At 44.4% G+C, this 26,301-nt stretch overlaps 1 protein-coding gene and 1 pseudogene across 2 annotated transcripts in view; one reads left to right on the forward strand and one right to left on the reverse strand.

Annotated features, from left to right (window-relative positions):
- Positions 1-26,301, reverse strand: part of LOC122867428 (microfibril-associated glycoprotein 4-like) — a 439,962-nt gene that overhangs the window by 84,143 nt on the left and 329,518 nt on the right. The window lies entirely within an intron of this gene.
- Positions 16,439-20,194, forward strand: LOC122867444 (annotated as a pseudogene). Its single transcript, XR_006375914.1, has 6 exons — positions 16,439-16,459; positions 16,823-16,975; positions 17,166-17,204; positions 17,901-17,997; positions 18,125-18,292; positions 19,491-20,194. The product of XR_006375914.1 is annotated as a microfibril-associated glycoprotein 4-like (transcript).

The following is a 26,301-nucleotide window of genomic DNA, read 5'->3' on the forward strand; positions in this document are numbered from 1 at the left end:
TATGGCTGCAGGTTTGACATTTGTGGACTGGGAACCGGGATATTTTTGTAAAATTGGGATAGACTTTGGAAGACCGAAAAGAATGATTTCAGAAAATTGCTTTCTTCACTGGTCCATGTTTACAATAGTACTGAATTTTGTGTTTATGTATGATATATCCCAGTGGCAGCATGTATTACACAGAACAACTGGGGGCCCACAGAAGACTAGGCATCACCGACCACTACCGGAAAAGTTCTGTTTGATTGATTCTAACAATAATAATAATAATAATAATAAAAATGTACTTATAGAGCACTTATCAAAACAAAATACAAAGTGCTTCACAACAAGAGAAATAAAATACCACAGTGATTGACGAAATATGGATACAGTGGGTACGGAAAGTATTCAGACCCCTTTAAATTTTTCACTCTTTGTTTCAATGCAGCCATTTGCTAAAATCAAAAAAGTTCATTTTATTTCTCATTAATGTACACTCAGCACCCCATCTTGACAGAAAAAAACAGAACTGTAGACATTTATGCAAATTTATTAAAAAAAGAAAAACTGAAATATCACATGGTCATAAGTATTCAGACCCTTAACTCAGTATTGAGTTAGAAGCACCCTTTTGAGCTAGTACAGCCACGAGTCTTCTTGGGAATGATGCAACGAGTTTTCCACACCTGGATTTGGGGATCCTCTGCCATTCTTCCTTGCAGATCCTTTCCAGTTCCGTCAGGTTGGATGGTGAACGTTGGTGGACAGCCATTTTCAGGTCTCTCCAGAGATGCTCAATTGGGTTTAAGTCAGGGCTCTGGCTGGGCCAGTCAAGAATGGTCACAGAGTTGTTCCGAAGCCACTCCTTTGTTATTTTAGCTGTGTGCTTAGGGTCGTTGTCTTGTTGGAAGGTGAACCTTCGGCCCAATCTGAGGTCCTGAGCACTCTGGAAGAGGTTTTCTTCCAGGATCTCTCTGTACTTGGCCGCATTCATCTTTCCTTCAATTGCAACCAGTCGTCCTGTCCCTGCAGCTGAAAAACACCCCCATAGCATGATGCTGCCACCACCATGTTTCACTGTTGGGATTGTATTGGGCAGGTAATGAGCAGTGCCTGGTTTTCTCCACACATACTGCTTAGAATTAACGCCAAAAAGTTCAATCTTGGTCTCATCAGACCAGATGATTATTTCTCATAGTCTGGGAGTCCTTCATGTGTTTTTTGGCAAACTCTATGCAGGCTTTCATATGTCTTGCACTGAGAAGAGGCTTCCGTCGGGCCACTCTGCCATAAAGCCCGACTGGTGGAAGGCTGCAGTGATAGTTGACTTTCTGGAAATGTGGATTGTAATTGGATTTAGTGACCAGCTGTTTTAGGAAATGCTGAACCTTTTTTTAAAATGAAACTATATATTTGTGAGGTGTTTTTAAAGATTTACGTCTTCAGCAGGAACCAATGGGCTCGGAGCTGAGAGCCACAGACAGGAAGTCAGACAGTACTGAGAGACGGACCGACATGTTGTTGGTTTGAGTCTGAACATGATATTTGTTGCTAAAACAAACATATTGAATGAAACCAGCTGTATTCTTTAAAACCCCTATGTGTACTTTTATAAGTTTATGTTTGTGGTACAAACTGGTGCAGTTTTAGAGTTATATTTAGCCAATTGTCGTCTGACACAGTGTGTTCTGGATACTGCCACCGGATGGCACCAAAGTCAATTTTAAATGAATGATTAAAAGAAATGAAAGATGTTCAGTCTTTTGCCACAGTAGCAGTGAGGCATCAGGGACGGCAAAGTCTGTCCACCACTTTGGTCCCGACTGAAATATCTCAACAACTATTGGATGGATTGCCACAAACTTTTGTTCAGACATTCATGTTCCCCTCAGGATGAATTGTAATAACTTGTGTTAGCGTGTTAGCATGCTAACAAACTAACATGGTAAACATTATAGTTGCTATACATTAACATGTTAGCCTTTTCATTGTGAGCATGTTAGCATGCTGATGTTAGCATTTAGCTCAAAGCACCGGTGTGTCTAAATATGTGTCTAGCATAGCTTTTAGTTTATAAGGAAATCATGACACACCTAAATACGAACACATAACCACCTATACACAAAAAAATATACTCTGGCATCAAAAATAAGCTGACTAAACATTTACTGTGATGGGTTGTCTCTTTTCAGGTTGACTTCTATTGCAATTAACTGTTTGGAAGGAATTAAAAACTAATGATTTCAAAAATGATTAGCAGGGATGTGAATAATACAAATTTGTAGTGAGCTAAAACATGACAGAGTAGCTGTATGGTCCTTTAAAACTAACAGTTATCCTTCTCTATTGTCCTGTCAGCTCTGGAAGCGACCCTTCCTCCGAGTCCAGAGCCTCAGCACAAACCTTACCTGATCGGAGTGGGCCGAGCCGACTGCACCGGGCCACCAGCTGAAATCCCTCTGGTCAGTACCAAAACACACACCGGACACTGATGCTGCCTCCAAGGTCTCCAGCCACACTGCTTCTTCCATGTTCAGAAGTCATGAGTACAACTCAAAGTTCAGCTGTTCAACCACTGCTCTATATAAGTGTTCAAGGTATTAAACTGCAGGTACCCGTAGCAACAGTATTGATGCTTCAGGCTCTCTTGGCAGTTAACTGATTGATGAAACTAAGCTAACCATGGTAGAAAAGGTTTCAGTCGTAGTCATCTGGACAACCGTTTACCACAGTGTATTAACACCATGGTCAAGCCAATCATATGCTAATCAGGTACTTAACAGTGATGAGGGAGGTGCAGCCAGTAGTCCAGATGACTACGACTGAAACCTTTTCTACGATGGAACACTCCTGGATGAATGAGGGACTACACCGTCTGAGCTAACCATGGGTAAAATGACTACAAATGTGTGTGTGCGCATGCGCCAGCCCGGATGCTGCCCGTTGCCGTAGCTCCGTCTCGTAGTCTTACTTTTTCCAACTTTTAACTTTCCTTTTTCTTCCAAACTTGAGTAACTTGTGTGTAAGTGTAATTTAAACTACGCTCTTTACGAAAATGAGGGTAGAAAGTGTTTTAGTACCTTTTTTCGCCGTGGAACTTTTTCCTCTGCAACTCGGTCAGGGCACCGCTGCAACTGTTTGGCCACATTGTTTACACCAGGGAACAGCTGATTGCGCTGAAGCCGAGCGGCATGGCGCCCAGGACAACCGATGTCCCCACTGAGATCTGGAGGAGGACACACCGAGGATGCAGAGGTGGAACGAAGCAGCGAGGGAAGAGAGAGGGGTGCAGACAAAAGAGACTTAAGAATAAGAGATTTAAGCCGTGTCTGCCTTCTCTCGTCATGGGCAACGTGAGATCACTGGCGAATAAAATGGACGAGCTAACGGCGTTAGCCCGGAGTCAGACGGAGTCCCGTGAGTGTAGTTTGATGTGCTTCTCTGAGACATGGCTACACCAGGATATCTCGGACCATAACGTTTCCATCGACGGCTTTCAGACTGTTCGGGCCGATAGGGATCACACCGGGAGTGGTAAGCGGAAAGGTGGCGGTGGGCTTGCTGTTCTGGTTAACAACAGATGGTGTAACCCTGGTCACGTTACCATCAAGCAGAGTATCTGTAGCCCGGACATTGAACTGTTAGCTGTGGGACTCCGGCCATATTATCTGCCACGTGAATTTTCACATGCCATTATTGTGGCTGTTTACATCCCCCCCTCTGCTAACCCGGCATCGGCCTGCAACGCCATTCACACCTCCATAGCACATCTCCAGACTCAACACCCGAGTGCACTCATATTAATCTCGGGTGACTTCAACCATGTCAGTGTTTCAACAATACTGACTAATTTCACCCAGTATGTGAGCTGTCCTACTAGAGAGGAGAGGACACTGGACCTGCTGTATGCTAACATTAAGGACGCATACAGCTCTTCCCCCCTCCCCCCTCTGGGTAGGTCAGACCACAACCTGGTTTATCTTAAACCCTGCTATGTGCCTCTGGTTACCACAAGGACAGCGAGGAGATGGTCGGAGGAGGCCTATGAGACACTGCAGGAATGTTTTGAGGTGACAAACTGGGATGCACTCTGTGAGCCTCATGGAGAGGACATTGATGGGCTCACTGAGTGCATCACTGGCTACATTAACTTCTGTGTGGACTGCAATGGCTCAACTAAGATGGTCCATTGTTATCCAAATAACAAACCCTGGGTAACAAAGGACATCAAAGACATCCTGAATGCCAAGAGGAGGGCCTTTACTAATGGTAATAGGGAGGAGGTGAGGGCAATCCAGGCAGACCTGAAGGTGAAAATCAGGGAGGCCAAGGAGAGGTACAGGAGGAAACTGGAGTGGAAAGTCCAGCAGAACAACATGAGGGAGGTCTGGAGCGGCATGAAGACCATCACTGGCTTCAGACCGACTGGCAGCAGAGGAGTTGAAGGCAGCTTGGACAGGGCCAACAAACTTAATCTGTTCTTTAACAGATTTGACACACCGGCTCCTGCTCATCCCCCTCTAACTCAGCTGCTGTCGGCCCTCAAGCCCCTCTGAGTACTCTGCTCCCCCCTCCCCATCAGGCTAACGGCCCTCTTCAGACTAATGACTCCCCCCCTCCCCCGCCTGTAACCTCTGCTGTGTGCCTGACTGCTGACCAGGTGAGAGGACAGCTGATGAAACTCCACTCAAACAAGGCTGCAGGCCCCGATGGCGTTAGCCCCGGGGTGCTAAAAGCCTGTGCCCCCCAGCTATGTGGAGTCCTTCAACACGTCTTCAACCTGAGCCTGAGTCTTCAAAGGGTCCCTGTTCTGTGGAAGACATCTTGCCTCGTTCCTGTGCCGAAGACGCCGCGTCCCAGTGGCTCCAAGGACTACAGACCGGTGGCACTGACCTCCCACATAATGAAGACCATGGAGAGACTAGTGCTGAAACAGCTGCGGCCCATGGTCAGACCCCTCCTGGACCCCCTTCAGTTCGCCTACCAGCCCCAACTGGGAGTTGAGGACGCCATCATCTTCCTGCCTAACCGCATCCACACCCACCTGGACAAGCCGGCAAGCACGGTGAGGATCATGTTTTTTGACTTCTCCAGTGCTTTCAACACCATCCGGCCAGCCCTGCTGGGTGAGAAACTGGCAGCAATGCAGGTGGAGGCCCCCCTTGTATCCTGGATCGTGGACTACCTGACTGGCAGACCAGAGCACGTGCGCCTGCAGCACTGTGTGTCGGACAGCGTGGTCAGCAACACTGGGGCCCCTCAGGGGACTGTCCTCTCTCCATTCCTCTTCACCATCTACACCACGGACTTCAGCTACCACACAGAGTCCTGCCACCTTCAGAAGTTTTCTGATGACTCTGCTGTGGTGGGATGTATCAGTGGTGGTGATGAGTCTGAGTACAGGGCTGTGGTGGGGAACTTTGTCTCAGGGTGCAAGCAGAACCTTCTGCAGCTCAATGTGACAAAGTCTAAGGAGCTGGTTGTGGATCTACGGAGGGCCAAGGCACCAGTGACCCCGGTTTCCATCCAGGGGGTCAGTGTGGACATTGTAGAGGATTACAAGTACCTGGGAGTACACATGGACAATCAACTGGACTGGGCTAAGAACACTCAAGCTCTGTACAGGAAGGGCCAGAGCCGCCTCTATTTCCTGAGGAGGCTGAGGTCCTTCAACATCTGCCGGACAATGCTGAAGATGTTTTATGAGTCTGTGGTGGCCAGTGCTATCCTGTATGCTGTTGCATGCTGGGGCAGCAGGCTGAGGGTAGCGGACGCCAACAGACTCAACAAACTGATCCGTAAGGCCGGTGGCATTGTGGGGGTGGAGCTGGACTCTCTGGCAGTGGTGTCAGAGAGGAGGATGCTGGCCAAACTACACGCCATCTTGGACAGTGTCTCCCACCCGCTCCATGACGTGCTGGTCAAACAAAGGAGCACCTTCAGTGGAAGACTCATCCCACTAAAAAGCACCACTGAGTGCCACAGGAAGTCATTCCTGCCTGTGGCCATCAGACTCTTTAACTCCTCCCTCTAAGTGTCAGTCTGTATGACCCTAAGTCACTAAACTGGACATTGATCATTAACATCTCTGCAATACTTGAATAATTGTGCAATATTCTGTGTATTACCTCCATTACTGCTGTGCAATATCTTAATAATCTCAATAAGCTACACTTAACTCAACAGTACTTGCACCACTACTTATTACTTATATTATTACATTGTATTATTTTACTGTATCATCATCAACCAGTAAACCCACTTGGTACCTCACACTTATTTTATCTTATACTTATACCCACCTCGTACTTAATTTATTTTCTGACCTGTTTTTATAGTGTATTGTATTATATTGTTTGCTAGTACTTTCTCCTGTGTGCACTGACGTAAAGGCGAGCTACTGTAACAAAGCGTTTCCCTTCGGGGATCAATAAAGTATTTCTGATTCTGATTCTGAAATTTTAAAACATGGAGGAAGATTTAAATGCAGACGACCTTTGTTCCTGTGTTCAGTGGACATGGAATAAGAGACAGTAACAGACTTGCAGGTGTCCACATAAAGGTAATAACAACTTGCAGGTGTCCACTTAGAGATAATAACAACTTCCAGGTGTTTAAAGACTCACAGGTGTCAGCATAAATACAATAGCAACTCCCGCCCACGTAGAGATAAAAATTACTCTTAAAGTTGGCCCTAACTGGACCTGATTCTCAGCACCAAATCTTACAAAGTCTGCACTGTAAAACCTAAACTGATCTTGAAATCAGGTATGGGATTGAGCCGGCGCATATTTGGTCCTCTGGTACCAGATCACAGCAAGTTGCACAGCAGCAGCTGGACTCAACCTGAGAACCTGAGACTTTTTAGCCAGTCACATGAGCTGTTAACATCAGCCAGTTCATTGCTCGTCCAATGTCAATCCTTTTTCATCATTCTGATGGATTCATTTGTCATCCGTCATTGCATACAAGATCTGATCCTGATTTCAGATTCTTGTTTTCAGAGTATAGCCACCCCCCTCGTACCATGACTTTCTGTTTAGGAATATCAGAAATACTTTATTGATCCAGAGGGGAAACTCTTTTAATATCAAACTTTGTCACCAGAATATAGACTTGGCCTGATGTCACATGATGCTGTATTAATAATTGTAAACCTTTGTTTCCAGAGTATAGACATATCCCAGAATAACTGTAAAGCTGCGTTTTTGTTTCCAGAGTATAGATATAGCCCATAGCACCATGAGGCCAGGCAGGATTTACAGGAGCAGAGGAGAGCTGGACGACAGCAGCCTGAACAGAAGTCCTCAGTCCTACCTGAACAACCCTGAGGACGAGAGACACAGGTACACAGTGACAGAGAGAGAGAGAGAGAGAAGGACTGTATTAATATTGTTAGTAAACTTAAGGTTTAGATTTATAAATGCATCCATGTAAATATTATTTATGTAATAACTTGACTGTTTTTGGAGATTTATCCTCAGCGTTTGCTTTATGTATGTTTATGTATATGATATGTTTGTAATGTTGTATCATATACAGATTCACATGAATGTAAATACATATTTTTATTTGTACTCGAGGGAGAAAACTGATTCCTATATTTTCTTTCCAATATGTAAAGACATTATTGATTAGTATTCTTATTGATCCTTTCAGATATAAGTGGAACACAGATAAACAGGTGTTGGTGCTCAAGTTCACTGATCTGGATGGAGATGGTCTCTCTGCCTGCCTGTCTGCCTGTCTGCCTGTCTGTCTGCCTGTCTTCCTGTCTGTCTCTCTGTCTGTCTGCCTGTCTTCCTGTCTGTCTGTGTCTATGTCTGTCTCCCTGTCTGTCTGCCTGTCTGCCTGTCTGTCTCTCTGTCTGTCTGCCTGTAAGTCTGCCAGTCTTCCTGTCTGTCTCTCTGTCTCTCTGACTGTCTGTCTGCCTGTCTTCCTGTCTGTCTCTCTGTCTGTCTGCCTGTAAGTCTGCCAGTCTTCCTGTCTGTCTCTCTGTCTGTCTGTCTGTCTTCCTGTCTGTCTCTCTGTCTCTCTGCCTGTCTGTCTGCCTGTCTTCCTGTCTGTCTGTCTCTCTGTCTGTCTGTCTTCTTGTCTGTCTGTCTGCCTGTCTTCCTGTCTGTCTCTCTGTCTGTCTGTCTGTCTGTCTGTCTGTCTGCCTGTCTGTCTCTCTGCCTGTCTTCCTGTCTGTCTGTCTGTCTGTCTGTCTGTCTGCCTGTTCAAAGTCTTTATTGATAAAGTCTTATCTGTCTGTCTGTCAGGATGGACACAGAAATACTTTTCACATGTGATCTGCTGCGTTTAAACTGCAGAAGTCCCGATCAAGTTTTTTGAATGAAAGTTTAACTGGAGAACGTGACTCCTGAAACTGACGTGAGATCATCTATAGAGAAGATGTCTCACTCTCACACAAACCAACAAGTTTCCTTTTGTTCTGTCACCAGTTTTTTTAATAAAAGTTGTATATGTACGAGTACAGATATTGACGTATTTTACTCTGATGATACTCGTACATTAAAATGATGATAAAAGTACAATATCTGCACCGGATACTCGTTTCAGTCACCTCAACACTGTAGAGCCGACTGTCATTAATGAGATCAGCGCTGCAGCACAAGCAGGCTGAGGTGGACAAAACACAGTAAAGAAACGATCGGAATTTGGTCGGATCCATTTAAATATTCCTGCATCGGTCCCGATACTGAATAATACTTAATTAGTCACAAGTTAAAAATAAGAAAATGTGACTTTTAAGTTCTTTGAAATGAAAGTAAAAAGTCCTCACAAATGTTGTATTAACTACATTGTGGGGACGTCAAACCTGTTCCCACAGTGCATTATGGGGACTCACATTTCTTATGGGGACTCACCGTGTCCCCACAAGGTACTCTTTTTATTTTAAGGTTAGGACTTGGTTTTTGTTTGAGGTTATGAGAATAAGTCAGTACAGTGAATGTGCTTGTGTTGCTGCCCCCTGCAGGAGCTGTATGCTAACGCAGTCGAAGAGGTGACTTGCTTCCTTCACTCTGCCCATCAGTGGGTCAACATGACGGATGTTACTATTCAGATCAACGACACACACACAGTCAGTAACACACACACACACACACAGAGAATATACACATTACATGTGAGGTCGTGGTTCTAGGTTCTGCCTTGTGTTTCTACTGTGTTTTACAAACCAGAATGTTTTGGATACATGTCGTTGAAATGTCAACACAGCTTTATATAAACACCACACTCTGAGACAATAATTATTCTGCAGTCTGATGTCAGTCGAAACAGTAATCACACTGCTATCCTGCCATGTACACATCCAGTCGTCTGACGGGGAGAAATGCACGCAGATGTGACAGGGCTGGCCGATATATCAAATTCAGTTTGTTGTGCATGATGTGTGAAAAATTGTGACAATCGCGTTATTACAACGTGCACAAAAACTTTATTTTCAGTCTGAAAGTAACGTAGCTGCTACATTAGCTGTGAGTCCCAACAGTCCTGCAAACTGTGACATGAATCAACTTCATGAACACCAGCTGCATTTATGACTCCAGGTCACATCAGTCTGTCGCTACCTGTTCGGTAGCTAACGCTAGCTAGCAGCTGTATGCAGATATCAGACTGAAACGGTAACAGATGAATCAGTGTTGGGACTTCTCTGCGCTTACAGCGTAAGGGCCCCCAGGCCCCTTGGCGTTTAAAGAGCTGACCACTAGGGCCCCTCGGTGCTTACAGTGCATGCTTACAATGAGAGCCTCTCACAGTTCAGTGCTTCTGCACAGCTGAGCCACCGGTTGGCTCGATACAATATGCTGTCGGTTGATTCTGTGCAGCAGGACAGTCTGACGGGCGTCATGGCAGGCTGTGCGTTATTTGACTTTCCGTAACTAGCTAGCGCTTTATTTTAGCTAGCTGCCCGTGTGATTCAGCTTGTTAACAGAAATTACAACCAAATTAGGGGCACACAGAGGGGTATAAGATAAATGAATAAATGTTAAAACAGCATGCCGCAGTCATGATGCCTAAATCAAAGCTACTAGCAACTAACAACAGTTCTGAAGCAGTAGAGGGCCTCCAAAAGACCTGCCCAGGGGCCTCAGGGGCCATGATCCGGCCCTGGTTTTGAGATCTTTTTTTGGGGGGGGTCTCGCTTTTTTATAAACAGGTATAACATTCAGCCGCCTTCATTCGCCAGAATTTGTGACCGTTTTCTCCATGACACCAGCCTGAAGCTGTTTCATGTGTCCTCTCTTTGTCATCACACAGAGATGCTGAGGCACAAAACAAGAAGTCCGCTGACTTTACCTGGCTGACTTTACCTGGCTCCCTCCTCCCGCGGCCCCACCACCGACAAATCTCAAACTTCCTCCATCTTCATCGTCCTTTTCACGGCAGAACCGCCTCCAGCTCCACCATCCTTCTGTGTGACTGAGTGAACCGCTACTGGAAGCCGCTTTTGTGGCACAGAAACCGATTTGAAGCTGTTCCTGCTCCAGTTAGCTAACAGAGTAATGACATCAGCATACAGCAGCGTAAACTCTCAAATGATCCTCCAGTTCATAATAATCTCCATGAAGGAGGATTTCTTACAGGACTGTTGGACAAGACCGATTTGGTTTTGGTGTCTAAGAAATGGACATGTTCATCAGTGGTCCTTTCTGGATGGATCCAGCAGGTTTACTTAGTATTACTACAGTTTGTTATGTGGGTGAATCTGGGCAGACAGTCGAGGCAGAACGTGACAGTTCAATGATTTAATGCTGAACTGAAGGTATATTTAAGCTTACAGGCAGGTACAGGTAGGCAGATTACAGAAAGCAGCATACAGGGTAACATAAGTGTGGAGGAGGGTATGGGTAGCTGTAAGCTGCAGAGGGAGAGGTGGGGGAGTTGCTCAGGTGAGCAGCATCAAGGAGAGATAATTGGCACTCTCTTTAAATACAGTAGCATGCTGGACACAAGGGAGGAGAGAAGGAGAGGCGGTTGGAGAGAGGACGGATGCAGAGAAAGAGCGTGTGGACAGAAAATAAATAAATAAAGAAAGAACATACAGTGAAACCCTGGTCTCAGCGTGGTGTCTCAGGGCCAAGAGGAACTCACGGTAGCACAATTATGCTACAACTGGCGCCCAACGTAACAACGTAAGCTTCTGAGATAACCATGATGGATCTGCAGCAAGTGCAGCCGGTGGCGATGCTGACCCAGATGCTGGGTGAAATCGCGGCGATGCACCAGGAGCAGGCGGCGGTGAATAGGCAGCAGCTGGAAAGGATGCAGGAACAGGCAGATAAGCAGACCCAGCTGCTGGCAAGCCTGGTGTCCCAGCCGGGGGCCGCACCACTCCCCACTACTCGCCCTCTCCGGCATCACCCTCCACAAGATGTCAGCGGCGGATGACCCCCAGTCATTCCTGGAAATGCTCGAGGCGACGGCAGTGGCATGTGGATGGCCAGCGACAGAGTGGTCTGTTTGGCTGCTGCCACTGCTCTCCGGGGAAGCGCAGACAGCGGCGTTCGGACTCCCGGCCGCCGCGCGGCGGAGCTTCCCTGATGTGAGGAGGGCCGTGCTAGATCGGCTGGGATTCTCCAGCGAAGATCACCGCCGCCGGTTCCGGAGCATGAGGCTGGGGCCCGCTTATCGCCCGTTCGTCTACGCACAGCAACTGAGAGATGCAGCGATGAGGTGGCTGCAGCCAGGGGAATCCTTGTGAAGGGGTTCCCTACTGGGGTGGCCGAGTGGGTGAAGTGCCACCACCCTGTGGATCTGACGGCGGCAGTCACACTGGCAGAGGATTACCTGGCTTTACACCCCCAAAGCCAGACACCGCAGGACCACCGCCTGGAGGTGGCCCGGCCAACACCAGCACCGCGGAGAAGGGGCATGGGGCCGCTGCAAGGGCCACCTGCAAGTCCCAGCCCCATGCCACGCGCTAACCCTCTCTCTTCTCCCTCTCTCTCCCAGGGACCAGCTGCTACAGTTGCGGCTCACAATCTGCAGGGGGATCCTCGAACGCTGGGGCAGGAGTGCTGGAGGTGTGGGCAGCCCGGACACTGCCAACGTGACTGCCCACTCATGGAGGTCGGACAAGTGATTCGGGTTGCCGGCTCTCCAACACCCTCCCCTGGCCCAGGGGCGACATACTGTGTTCCGGTAAGAATCCAAGGGGGTATACGGGAACCAGAACCTGGTTCAACCCGGGGCTTTGGTGGAGGCTTGCTGGGTGGATATTAAGTGTGTACATGGGGATATTCACAGACACCCTGTAGTGCCGGTGGAAATTAGACATCACGGGAGAAAGTTTAGTGTTAAGGCAGCGGTTAGTTCCTGCCTGGCGCACCCCCTGATTTTGGGTACAGGTTGGCTTGGGTTTGATAGGCTAGTTAAGCACTGTGTGGGGGTGCGTGCACGACCGTCAGGGACATGGGATGTGTGTGCTGTGCTTAGTGGTGACGCGAGGTTGTCTGATGCTGCAGACGGGGAGGAGGAACCGGCTGCGCCTCCACAGGAGACGCCACAGGCTCCTGTGTTACCCTCCACGGAAGATTTTCCACTGGAGCAGTCTCGTGACGTCACTCTACGCTTTGCCTTCGACCAAGTCATATCCACACTTTTCAGTGATCAGGGACAGACTGTACAGAGTGAGTCGTGACACTCAGACAGGGGAAGAATTAACGCAATTGTTGGTACCAAAAAGCCGTTGGGAAACAGTTTTCCAGGCGGCTCATTACAACCTGATGGCCGGGCATATAGGGTGTAATAAAACACTAGACCGGATAATGGCCCGATTCTATTGGCCTTGGATTTTGGGAGATGTTCGCCGTTGGTGTGCGTCTTGTCCCGAATGTCAGATGGTTAACCAACCAGCCATCCCTAGAGCGCCTTTGCGCCCATTATCATTGATGGAGGTCCCATTTGAACGCCTAGGTATGGACCTCATTGGGTCATTTTACCGGAGCGCACGTGGATATCGCTTTGTGCTAGTGTTAGTGGACTATGCAACTCGATATCCCGAAGCAGTGCCATTGCGCACAATCTCGGCAAAGAGTGTGGCGCAGGCAGTGTTTCAGGTCATCTCTCGAGTCGAGATCCCGAAAGAGATCCTGACTGACCAGGGCACCTCATTCATGTCACGCACACTGAGAGAACTTTACGGATTATTGGGCATCAAGTCGATTCGAACCAGTGTATACCACCCTCAGACGGACGGGCTCGTTGAGCGTCTGAACAAAACTTTGAAGTCCATGATCCGTAAATTTGTGCACGAGGATGAGCGCAATTGGGATAGGTGGCTAGATCCTCTGTTGTTCGCAGTGCGGGAGGTTGCCCCAGGCCTCCACGGGATTTTCTCCCTTTGAGCTGCTGTTTGGCAGAAACCCACGGGGGTCCTGGACCTAGTTAGAGAAAACTAGGAGGAGGGTCCAAGCCCCAGTAAAAACGAAGTTCAGCACGTCCTGGACCTGAGAGCAAAACTCCACACGTTAGGGCAGTTGTCACGGGAGAATTTGCTCCATGCTCAGGAGCGTCAACAACGCCTGTACAACAGAGGGGCTAGATTAAGACAATTCACGCCGGGAGATAAAGTGCTTGTATTACTCCCTTCGTCCAGCTCCAAATTACTCGCAAGGTGGCAAGGACCCTTTGTGGTCACACGGTGTGTGGGCGACGTGGACTATGAGGTTGTGTGGTCGGATAGGGGAGGGGCAACGCAGATCTATCACCTCAACCTCCTAAAAGCATGGAGAGAGGCAGAGCCTGTTGCTCTGGTGACGACGGTGGGTGAGAGAGATGAGTTCGGGCCTGAGGTTTCAAAATCGACCAGTGCCACCTCGCTGCCTTTTGACAACCATCTCACACTGTCCCAGAGAACAGACGTTGCCGAGTTGCAAGGGTGTTTTGACGATGTGTTCTCCCCCCTTCCGGGTCGCACCAACCTCGTAGAGCATCACATTGAGACTCACCCGGGAGTGACAGTGCATTCACGGCCCTGCCGGTTGCCTGAGCACAAACGGAAAATGGTGCAGGAAGAATTAAAGGCCATGCTGAAGATAGGGGTAATAGAAGAGTCCAACAGTGCCTGGTGTAGCCCCATCGTTCTTGTAGGAAAGAAGGATGGGACCATACGGTTCTGTGTGGACTACCGCAAAGTAAATTAAGTGTCACGATTTGATGCTAATCCAATGCCTCGGGTCGACAAGCTCCTGGATCGGTTGGGCACTGCTCGTTTTTTCACGACGCTGGACTTGACCAAGGGCTACTGGCAGATTCCCTTGACTCCAGAGTCTAAGGGAAAGACGGCCTTCTCCACTCCGTATGGGTTGTACCAATTTACCACACTTCCGTTCGGGTTGTTTGGGGCGCCGGCCACCTTCCAACGCCTCATGGACAGAGTACTGCATCCGCACGCTGCATATGCAGCCGCCTACCTAGATGTTATCATCTACAGTGACAGCTGGGCGGAGCATGTGCGGCGGGTGGCTGTGGTGCTCGGGTCATTGAGGCAGGCCGGTCTCACCGCCAACCCGAAGAAGTGTGCGGTTGGACGGAGGACGGTACGGTACCTGGGGTACCACTTGGGCGGAGGGCAGGTGCGCCCCCAGGTAGACAAGACGACTGCGATTGCCGCCTGCCCAAAGCCCAAGTCAAAAAAAGAGGTGAGGCGGTTCCTGGGGCTGGCCGGCTATTACCGGCAATTCATTCCCAACTTCGCAGAGCTGACCAGTCCTTTGACCGATCTCACCCGGAAACATGATGGTGGTGGAATGTAACTAAGTATATTTACTAGTAGTAGTAAATATAATAGTACAGTACTTATATACAAATTTGAGGTACTTGTACTTGAGTATTTCCATTTTACTACTTTCAGTACACTTTTAATACTTTCAGTACATTATGCCAATGTTATTATTATTATTATTATTATACTATAGTATAATATAACATAGTATTATATTATAGTACATTAAGTTATATTTTAAATTTGGGGCTTTTACTTGTAATGGAGTATTTTCACAACTAAGTGCCTAACCTTAACCTAATTGCAACCGGAACCCTAAGTCTTAACCCTCAAAAAGCCGTCTCTACCTGTGGGGGACCTCAGTTTGTGTCCCCACGATGACACAAGTCCCCACAGGTTAGTGTGCATTCAAGTCCCCACTGGGATATAAGAACATGAAACACACACACACACACACACCAGTCTTATCGGTGTGAAGCAGCAGCTGCGCTGACCTTTGTGTGCTCTTTGGTTCAATTAATAATGTTTTCTGAAGCTCAGAACACTTTATGCTTTATGTCTCTGCAGAACATGTACAACATGTGCTTCGAGCTAAATGCTAACATCAGCATGCTAACATGCTCACAGAGACAATGCTAACAAGCTGATGTTTAGCAGGGGTAATGTTTACCATGTTCACCATCTTAGTTTAGCGTGTTAGCATGCTACTCACGTGGGCTTCAGTTCAAGTGAGACAGGTGTGACCTCACTGAACTCTGTACTAATGTGTGTGTGTGCGTGCACACTCACACATACACACACAAACTTGTACTCCTTATTGGGACTTTTTATTTACTGCAGTCACTCCCTCACCCCTGACCTTAACTATCACAACTACATGACTAATATAAAGCTAATGCTAACCTAATGCTGACCTTAACCCTCGTTTATTTTGTGATGCTTTCACTACATCCTTTTAAATGCACCCTGGGAGTCGTAGCTGACTTCTCTCCTTCAGTTTTTATGTCCACATCCTTCTTGTAGCTTTGACTTTTATCAAAGAACCAGATTTTGTTTTAAACACAGCTGTTCATCTTTTGAATTTCATGCTGATCCGAACCTTAAAGAGCTCCAACTGTGAGTCCTGTAACATTAACTATGAGAAAAATAAATGGGAGTTAATCAGAGCATTTCCATGACCATGCTATATATGTTTTCTATTGCATTCCTGTCTGAAAGTAGAGGTGACGAAGTGTCATAAATATGCTGATGCATATGGTTCTCCTAAATACACCCGTGATACGATGTTCAGCTAGAGCTTCGACAAACTGGTCAGCCATGACTGTTTTGAGTGGAAGTGAACCCAAACAGAAGGAGTCAGCTTTCACACTTCACAACTCGATGTAGCTGCAACAAGACAACTTAAGAATAATTGTATATATATAGTATATCAACATACTGTATATATGTTTCCCCAGTTTTTCCAACCCCACTCCTTCCCTGGCAACACCCCCTCAATGGAGGTGAGTCCCCACAACGTGGTGGCGTGTCAGGTTTGGGTGCCAACAATGTTGTGTAATCCAAAGGCACACACACACTCAAGGATATAATTTCCACCTGTTCAGCGATTTGTTTTATCGGTGTGAAACAGCAGCTGTTCAGTAATTTAGTCATCTTTGGAATATAAATACCAGAAAGAGACATCAAAGCATCCAGACACACTGATTTTCAGCAGCTCACTTGGACAGAAATCTGACCATGAAGGTAAGTTTGTAACTAACTTTAACTTTCTGTTTGTCTAAATGTTTATAGTTTTAGTACGTTAACAGGTTCAGTAAGATTATTTAAAATATTGTGTGGTGACACAAGTTTCCTACAATTAACTTTTTTCTCATTTAGCCTCCCTGGCTACCTACCACTAACCTACATATATTTTAATTAGACGTGAATTTGTTTCATCTCCTCACAGCAACTCTAAATACATTTTTTTTTGCATTAAAAGGTAAAATCTTCAGCACCAACCACAGCGGGTCTCCCTGCTCTGGCTGCAGAGGACAAACTCAGAAATGTTCAAATTCTACATCGTATTTTGAATAAAACAAAATATTAACATCTCCTCTGTTCCAGCTGGTATACGTCGTCCTCCTCCTGGCTCCACTGTTGACCAGCTGCCAGAAGCTCGTCCTCCCAGTGGACTGCAGTGACATCTATCACCATGACAACAGCCAACCCAGTGGAGCGTACACCATCTACCCCATCGGATCCACGTCTGCTGTCCAGGTACACTTCATCCTCTCTGGGGCGCAGGTCGACCTTCAGACAGTAAAAGTGTTCAACATGTGAAGACAGTGAGATACAACAGACACAAGTTCAGCAGCAGTAGTAGTACTACAGACTGTAGCACACATGGATATATTAAATATTTCCAAATGGATTAAACTGACTAATGAACGTGTGTGTTTGTGTGTAGGTGTACTGTGACATGGACTCACAACAAGGACGGTGGACGGTGAGTATTTTAACTCAAGTGCCAAATCCGGCTCACCAGTTATCAATTCCAGGACCTGTTCAGACTGATCGAAGGCCTTCCATTAATTCTACCAAGCCAGCTCTGCTGTTACACAATCGATTTAACAGGCAAAGGTTAATGTTTGCCTTATGTTCATGTGAGAATACTCAGCTTAATACGATAGTACATAAACTCTAACCTGCCAGAGGTCCACCCAGACAGCTTTAGCAGTGGGGCAGTTGTTGTCTGTTAGCTAAACCATGCTAGTCAGGTTAGCCCCTGGATATATATGGTGAATGCAAATGACAAATCAGAGCTGACAGAGCCTCCGATGTTCTCGTTTCCCAGTAAGTTCCAGCAACACTGGATAAAGAGTGGCGGATTGGACTGACATTGTTCAACCAAAGTTGGGTAATGCCACTTCTCTGGAAATACAAACAACCAAACATGCTACCGTTACATCTTTTGCAACGGCATCACCCAAATGTGTCTATTACAGCGCTCAAGCCTCGCTATAATGTTGCCTGACTTGTGCATCAGTGTGTCCATTGTTCCTGACCAGAATAGACTAATCTGGCGACTGATGTATGTGTTGTCATTCCTGAACGTAGGCTTACCGCTGGTTCAAACCTTGTTGTCTGGAAACATGAGCTGTCAGGTATCTTGTATGTTTAGCTAGTTAACCCCCCCCCCCAGGTGTTCCAGAGAAGGAAGGACGGCTCGGTGAACTTCTACAGGCCCTGGGATCAATACAAGTTGGGCTTTGGTAGCGCTACTGGAGAGTACTGGCTCGGTGAGAGATGAAACAAAACTAAGTACAAACAAACTCAAGTTTCAGTACATTACATGATACAGAGTTTATGGTTAGCTTTTACAACCACCTCATGAGTTTCTATGTTTATGTTTGTGTTTGTTTTCAGGTCTTGAGAATCTCTTCCACCTGACTCTGAGGAAACAGTACGAGCTGCTGTTGGACATGGAGGACTTCAGTGGAAACAAAGTGTTCGCTCGTTACTCCTCGTTCTCCATCGACCCAGAATCCTATGGATACAGACTGCATGTATCTGGGTTCACTGATGGAGGGGCAGGTGAGTTGGTGGTAGCAGAAGTTTTGTGTTTTTCTGATCTTCAGTTTTCACAGGGAAATTATTTTCACTAGGTGGGCTGACGACGTGTCTCTGCTCTCAGATACTTTTTCTGTTTCCATCGTAGCACTTGATTCACCATGTATTCATCTCACTATCTGAAAGGCTCAAACTGATATCGTACAGTCTTGTGAAGATTTTATTAGACCATCTCACACAGTGACATGCAATAAACTCACACCATCGCTGTAGTCTTAAAATGCCTTTAGATTTGCCTTATTTTGTTAATTTTACCAAAACTCTAAGCAGAACATTTTACAGTGTAAAACTCATCTTGTTGGTATACAACGGCGTAATAGAGCCATTGAAGGTAAAAAATAATAATAATTACAGAGCCGGGGGAGGGGGTAATATTCCGAGAAAAAACTCGGAATTTTCCAGATTAAAGTCGAACATTTACGATAGAAAAAACTCGGAAAAATATGTTTTCTTCAGTGGATGACCAAATCAAATTATAGTTTGCAATCAGATTCATTTAGCAATAAGTAAATACTAGTTATTTTGCCCAGAATCACCATATTGTCATAAGCATGTTGCTTTTCACATACACGAGATAGTTGGACACAAATGCAAGGCTCAGAGATGTCCACCTCTAGTATGAATTTACGAGCTGGGTCAGACTGCACCAGAACAGGAGCTGTAGTGAACAACACTTTTAATCTTTCATTATAAACACTTCCATACTTTATGGTAAAATGAAAACTCACTCAAATAGGTTGGAGGCTCGAATTTGAGTTTTTTCTCTGAATATTACCCCCCTCCCTCAGCTCTGTAATTATTATTATTATTATTATTATTTACCTACAATGGTCCTAATACACTGTCGAATGTCGACGCTCTCTGGTGGACACAGTCTATAATTGAGACACTGTTTTTAAATGACCTCAAGCCTAGTTTCACATTCTGACATTTACTGTTTCTGATCAGCTGACATGTAAACAAGATAACATCAGATATATTGGCTGGGCAGATTTATTGATCTAGCTCTATTCTGCAGCAATAAACCAGCACTAGTCCCAGTATGTGGACAGTTTTTTAGAGTGCCAGCATCGTAGCCATAACAGTAGTCGAAGTAGTAGTCCCAGTTGTATTAGTATCATTGTCAGGATTCATTACTGTGATTCATGCTGTGTTTCTGTAGGAGACTCCTTGAGTTACCACGACGGACAGATGTTCTCCACCTTCGACAAAGACCAGGACTCCTGGCCTGGCAACTGTGCCAGATCACATCTGGGGCGTTCTGGTACAATACTTGTCACGAAGCAAACCCAAACGGGGTTTATCGTTGGGGGGCTGATAACACTCTCTCTGCTGTTGGAGTGGACTGGAAACATTGGAAGGGCTATGACTACTCTCTGAAGGCCATCAGCATGAAGATCCGTCCTGTGCAGTAAATCTCCAGGACCAACGTACAGCAGAATATCAGCTGATAATTTGTTTCTCTTTTCTCTCTCGCTTATCTAGAACATAATCTCACATGTTTATATGGAGTCTGATAATGTGTTGATAATTTATAGAAGAGGAAAAGATAAAGAAAACACATAAATAATAAAAGCAAATGTTTCGAAAAATGAGAGAAGAAGAAAAGCCAGTCAACATGTAAAATGGTCGAAGTAAATATTTCCATCTAAAATAAAAGTCAGAGTTTGATTGTGTGTGTGAGCAGCTGCTGGCTGTAAAGAGAAATTATTCTCTGCTGGTTAAGATGTTGCCTTCAGTCCGCTGGCTGCAGCTAAACACACTCTCAGCTTTAAAGTCAAACTAACTAGTTTCAACATAACGTTTGGTGGAGGCTTGAATCTTTATCTGCTGCACGCTGACAATAAATGAGAAGCTGAGCAGAAAGCTGATGTGATGTCTTCACTTTGTCTCCTGTGTCTATATTATATATACTTAAGTGCTTGTATTTAAATAATATTTTCAATGCTGGACTTTTACTTGTAGCTGAGTATTTTCACAGTGTGGTATTAGTACAATTACTGAAGTAAAGGATCTGAATACGTCTTCCACCACTGCTACAAGAAAAAGACAAAAGAATGTAAAATAAAGACTCAAAGTATAATTAGGGGATGCTGAAATTAAAAAACTGCTTTGATATTGCAGAGTATTGATACATGTGCACATGCACACACACAAAATATGTTGCAGTGTTTATGTAGTTTTCCCTTATTTGTATTTGTATTTAAATGCCAGTCTACAATTTATTAGTATTATTATTATTATTTATATTATTATTATCTTATCTTACTGATCTGTATATATTTTAATATCACATTTCTTCTGTTTATATATGTTTTTATATTACACATGCTTTGGCAATGTTAACATCTGTTTTCCATGCCAGTAAAGCCCAATTGAAGAGACAGCATGCAGTAGCACAATGGAAATTCCACACAGAATTTTAAAATAATAATAATGTAATGGTATTGGCAATATTACTATTAATAAAATAATAATAGCAATAATAATGAGAATGATAGTAATAAGATTAATAATTAATTATAAAATGCAAAAAAGCATTTTATAATTAATTATTAATCTTATTACTATTATTCTCATTATTATTGCTATTATTATCTTATTAAAGATCAGTTTTGAGAAGTGATTTAAAATATGTCACTGATTCAGCAGCCTCAGATTTTCAGGCAGGGAGTTTAGAGCTGAGGGGTCCTGAAAGTTAAACCAGGTCTCCTTTAGTCCTGAAGCAGAACTCAGGAACAGCTAGAGTCCTGCTCGAGGATCTGAGCCTGCGCTCTGGGCCATAGGGGATCAGCAAGTCATGTAACTGGGAGCTAAACCATAAAATGCTTTAAACCTGATCAGTAAAATCTTAAAATCAACTCTAAAACTAACTGGTGACCAATGAAAAGGCTGAAACAGGCTGAAGTGATCTGGTCTTCTAGTGCTTGTTAAAAACCCAGTGGCTGCGTTTTGTATCAGCTGAAGGAGTGAGGTCGTTTTGTGGCTTTAACCCTGAATATAATTAATTACAATAATCTAAATGAGATGATATAAAAGTATGCCTTGAGATCAGGCCGGGAGAGAAAATACCTGATTTTTGAGATGCTCAGATGACTTTCGTAACTTGTTTTTCAAATGAAATGTCACTGTTGAATATTACACCCAGGTTTATGGCTGCAGGTTTGACATTTGTGGACTGGGAACCGGGATATTTTTGTAAAATTGGGATAGACTTTGGAAGACCGAAAAGAATGATTTCAGAAAATTGCTTTCTTCACTGGTCCATGTCAACAATAGTACTGAATTTTGTGTTTATGTATGATATATCCCAGTGGCAGCATGTATTACACAGAACAACTGGGGGAACACAGAAGACTAGGCATCAGCGACCACTGCTGAAAAAGTTCAGTTTGATTGATTCAAATATGATTTGAACCAGTCTAGAGCAGTCTCCCTGATGCCAAACCACTTTTCAAGGCGATCCAATATAATACAATGATCAACTGTGTCAAATGCTTAGCTGAGATCAAGAAGAATTAAAATCGAGAAAAGTCCAGCATCAGCTGTAAGTAAAAGGTTGTTTGTGTTACGAAAAAAGACTGAGTGGGGTGGAATTACTTACTACAACAGCAGCTCATATGATACATGTAGAAATAAAGACATGTCTCTAAAATAACCCCAAATAAAGGCCTGGTCATGCCACTGAGGTGAAGAAAGGCCACCCACACCATTTGAGAACACCCTAACCCTAACCCGTCTTAAAAACAATACAAAATGAATTTTGTACTTCCTTTAAACTTAACAATACAGAAGGATACAAAGTGCATGTTTTTTTTATAACTACGTAAGTTAACCAACATGATCATGAAACAATATAAAAAGCCACAGAGGCATTGAAGATATTTCATCACTTCATGAACTGGCCAACATGGCCAAAGCAAAGAACAAGGCCCCAAGTGAGTCTCTGTTAAACAAGAAAAGGATAAAATGGAGAGTACTTCAGGTACAGATCCTGACCCAGAGGGTTCAAGGAGTAGCTAGAAATATTGAAAAGAACAAAGAGGACAATATATCGACATCTTGACGTGTGTGTGTGTGTGTGTGTGTGTGTGTGTGTGTGTGTGTGTGTGTGTGTTTTCCACTGGTAGTCCGTTAGTTTGCAGAGTGGAGACATGCGGGTTCATGTGGATTGTGATTGGATTTAGTGACCAGCTGTTTTAGGAAATACTGAACCTTTTTTTTTTAAATGAAACTATATATTTGTGAGGTGTTTTTAAAGATTTACGTCTTCAGCAGGAACCAATGGGCTCGGAGCTGAGAGCCGCAGACAGGAAGTCAGACAGTACTGAGAGACGGACTGACATGTTGTTGGTTTGAGTCTGAACATGAATTTTATTACTATATGTACTATTATTACTATAACAAACATATTGAATGAATCCAGCTGTATTCTTTAAAACCCCTATGTGTACTTTTATAAGTTTCTGTTTGTGGTACAAACTGGTGCAGTTTTAGAGTTATATTTAGCCAAACCATGTCAGAAACTGTCGTCTGACACAGTGTGTTCTGGATACTGCCACCGGATGGCACCAAAGTCAATTTTAAATGAATGATTAAAAGAAATGAAAGATGTTCAGTCTTTTGCCACAGTAGCAGTGAGGCATCAGGAACGGCAAAGTCTGTCCACCACTTTGGTCCCGACTGAAATATCTCAACAACTATTGGATGGATTGCCACAAACTTTTGTTCAGACTTTCATGTTCCCCTCAGGATGAATTGTAATAACTTGTGTTATTGTGTTAGCATGCTAACAAACTAACATGGTAAACATTATAGTTGCTATACATTAACATGTTAGCCTTTTCATTGTGAGCATATTAGCATGCTGATGTTAGCATTTAGCTCAAAGCACCGGTGTGTCTAAGTATGTGTCTAGCATAGCTTTTAGTTTATAAGGAAATCATGACACACCTAAATACGAACACATAATCACCTATATACAAAAAATATACTGTGGCATCAAAAATACGTTGACTAAACATTTACTGTGATGGGTTGTCTCTCTTCTATTGCAATTAACTGTTTGGAAGGAATTAAAAACTAATGATTTCAAAAATGATTAGCAGGGATGTGAATAATACAAATTTGTAGTGAGCTAAAACATGACAGAGTAGCTGTATGGTCCTTTAAAACTAACAGTTATCCTTCTCTATTGTCCTGTCAGCTCTGGAAGCGACCCTTCCTCCGAGTCCAGAGCCTCAGCACAAACCTTACCTGATCGGAGTGGGCCGAGCCGACTGCACCGGGCCACCAGCTGAAATCCGTCTGGTCAGTACCAAAACACACACCGGACACTGATGCTGCCTCCAAGGTCTCCAGCCACACTGCTTCTTCCATGTTCAGAAGTCATGAGCACAACTCAAAGTTCAGCTGTTCAACCACTGCTCTATATAAGTGCTCAAGGTATTGAACTGCAGGTACCCGTAGCAACAGTACTGATGCTTCAGGCTCTCTTGGCAGTTAACTGATTGATGAAACTAAGCTAACCATGGTAGAAAAGGTTTCAGTCGTAGTCATCTGGACAACCGTTTACCACAGTGTATTAACGCCATGGTCAAGCCAATCATATGCTAATCAGGTACTTAACAGTGATGAGGGAGGTGCAGCCAGTAGTCCCGATGACTACGACTGAAACCTTTTCTACGATGGAACACTCCTGGACGAATGAGGGACTACACCGTCTAAGCTAACCATGGGTAAAATGACTACAAATACACTTTAAAACATGGAGGAGGATTTAAATGCAGACGACCTTTGTTCCTGTGGTCAGTGGACATAGAATAAGAGACAGTAACAGACTTGCAGGTGTCCACTTAGAGATAATAACAACTTCCAGGTGTTTAAAGACTCACAGGTGTCAGCATAAATACAATAGCGACTCCCGTCCCCGTAGAGATAAAAATTACTCTTAAAGTTGGCCCTAACTGGACCTGATTCTCAGCACCAAATCTTACAAAGTCTGAACCGTAAAACCTAAGGCGATCTTGAAATCAGGTATGGGATTGAGCCGGCGCATATTTGGTCCTCTGGTACCAGATCACAGCAAGTTGCACAGCAGCAGCTGGACTCAACCTGAGAACCTGAGACTTTTTAGCCAGTCACATGAGCTGTTAACATCAGCCAGTTCATTGCTCGTCCAATGTCAATCCTTTTTCATCATTCTGATGGATTCATTTGTCATCCGTCATTGCATACAAGGTCTGATCCTGATTTCATCCTGATTTTTTTGTATTGATAATTTCAACGTTGTTTCCAGAGTATAGTCACCCCCATGACTCTCTGTTTAGGAATATCAGAAACACTTTATTGATCCCAGAGGGGAAACTCTTTTAATATCAAACTTTGTCACCAGAATATAGACTTGGCCTGATGTCACATGATGCTGTATTAATAATTGTAAACCTTTGTTTCCAGAGTATAGACATATCCCAGAATAACTGTAAAGCTGCATTTTTGTTTCCAGAGTACTGAATAATACTTAATTAGTCACAAGTTAAAAATAAGAAAATGTGACTTAAGTTTTTATTAAATGAAAGTGAAATAAAAAGTACTCACAAATGTTGTATTAACTACATTGTGGGGACGTCAAACCTGTTCCCACAGTGCATTATGGGGACTCACATTTCTTATGGGGACTCACCGTGTCCCCACAAGGTACTCTTTTTATTTTAAGGTTAGGACTTGGTCTTTGTTTGAGGTCATGAGAATAAGTCAGTACAGTGAATGTACTTGTGTTGCTGCCCCCTGCAGGAGCTGTATGCTAACGCAGTCGAAGAGGTGACTGGCTTCCTTCACTCTGCCCATCAGTGGGTCAACATGACGGATGTTACTATTCAGATCAACGACACACACACAGTCAGTAACACACACACACACACACACATACACACACACAGAATATACACATTACACACATCAATGTAAACATAATAAAAATGACACACAACAGGTTTCAGCCATGCTAGCGGTGTAGCTAGCATGGCTAGTAGACAGTGGTTCCCAAACTACCCTAACAACTGTCAGCGCGTTCGTTTATTTGCAAAAGAAAAGTATGGAGAGAAGCTTTTCCTTAATTTGGCATTTATTAAAGTATTGTAGGATCAAAAGCATCTTGTACAAGGATCTTTTCTATTTAGATAACCACAGTAAGCAAGCTGTTAATCTGTAGCCGTCATCCTAAAAAAGAATGCTATTCTTAACATCACACAGAGTTTTAAATGAGAATGTACAACTATCTGATAGGTTTCTCCAGAGGTTGGGTGGAGCTGTGGTTTAGACTTAGCTCTCCCTTCGTTGGTGCGTAGGCTGATCCAGCCTCCACCCTTCGATGTAGAGACAGCGCCCTGGTGGAGGAATCCTACACTTCCTCTGTAAGTCTCTGCTTCGTTCCCCAAAACTGATACTTTTCCTCTCTTGGTCATTACAATACATACTGTCCTCAGTACATGATGTTCTTTCTGATATCCCTGTTTCTTTGAATAAATGGAAGCCTGTTTGCAGCAGCTAATCAACTTTTCCCTGCAGTCAGCAAGTCTGCAGGACAACACTTTGAATTGTTAAATTGTTGTGTGTGTGTATGTGTACAAAAGTTTCAACATGGTATTAATATAATAGGCAAGCAACCTTCATTTAAATTATTAATTCTCACACTAGCTTGCCAAATTACGTCACCAGCTAACGTGATCCATGACACTAACTTTTGTTATTTGTATTAAGACAAAGCAAAGGTGTTGTCATTTTTCATTTCAGCGTTCAGTCTCGATGCTGTTCACAACGGCCAAAGGTGTCATTATTAACAAGGGTTTTCTGAAGGTTACATATAGAACCTTTAAGGAATAATCACACACACACTGTCTCTGGTTCCTCACCCACTACGAGTCCGACTCCGACCACCAGTGAGCCCACCCTGGCCATCATGGCCTTCCCCTCGC

Source organism: Siniperca chuatsi, linkage group LG20, assembly GCF_020085105.1.
Source record: "Siniperca chuatsi isolate FFG_IHB_CAS linkage group LG20, ASM2008510v1, whole genome shotgun sequence".
NCBI lineage: Eukaryota > Metazoa > Chordata > Actinopteri > Centrarchiformes > Sinipercidae > Siniperca > Siniperca chuatsi.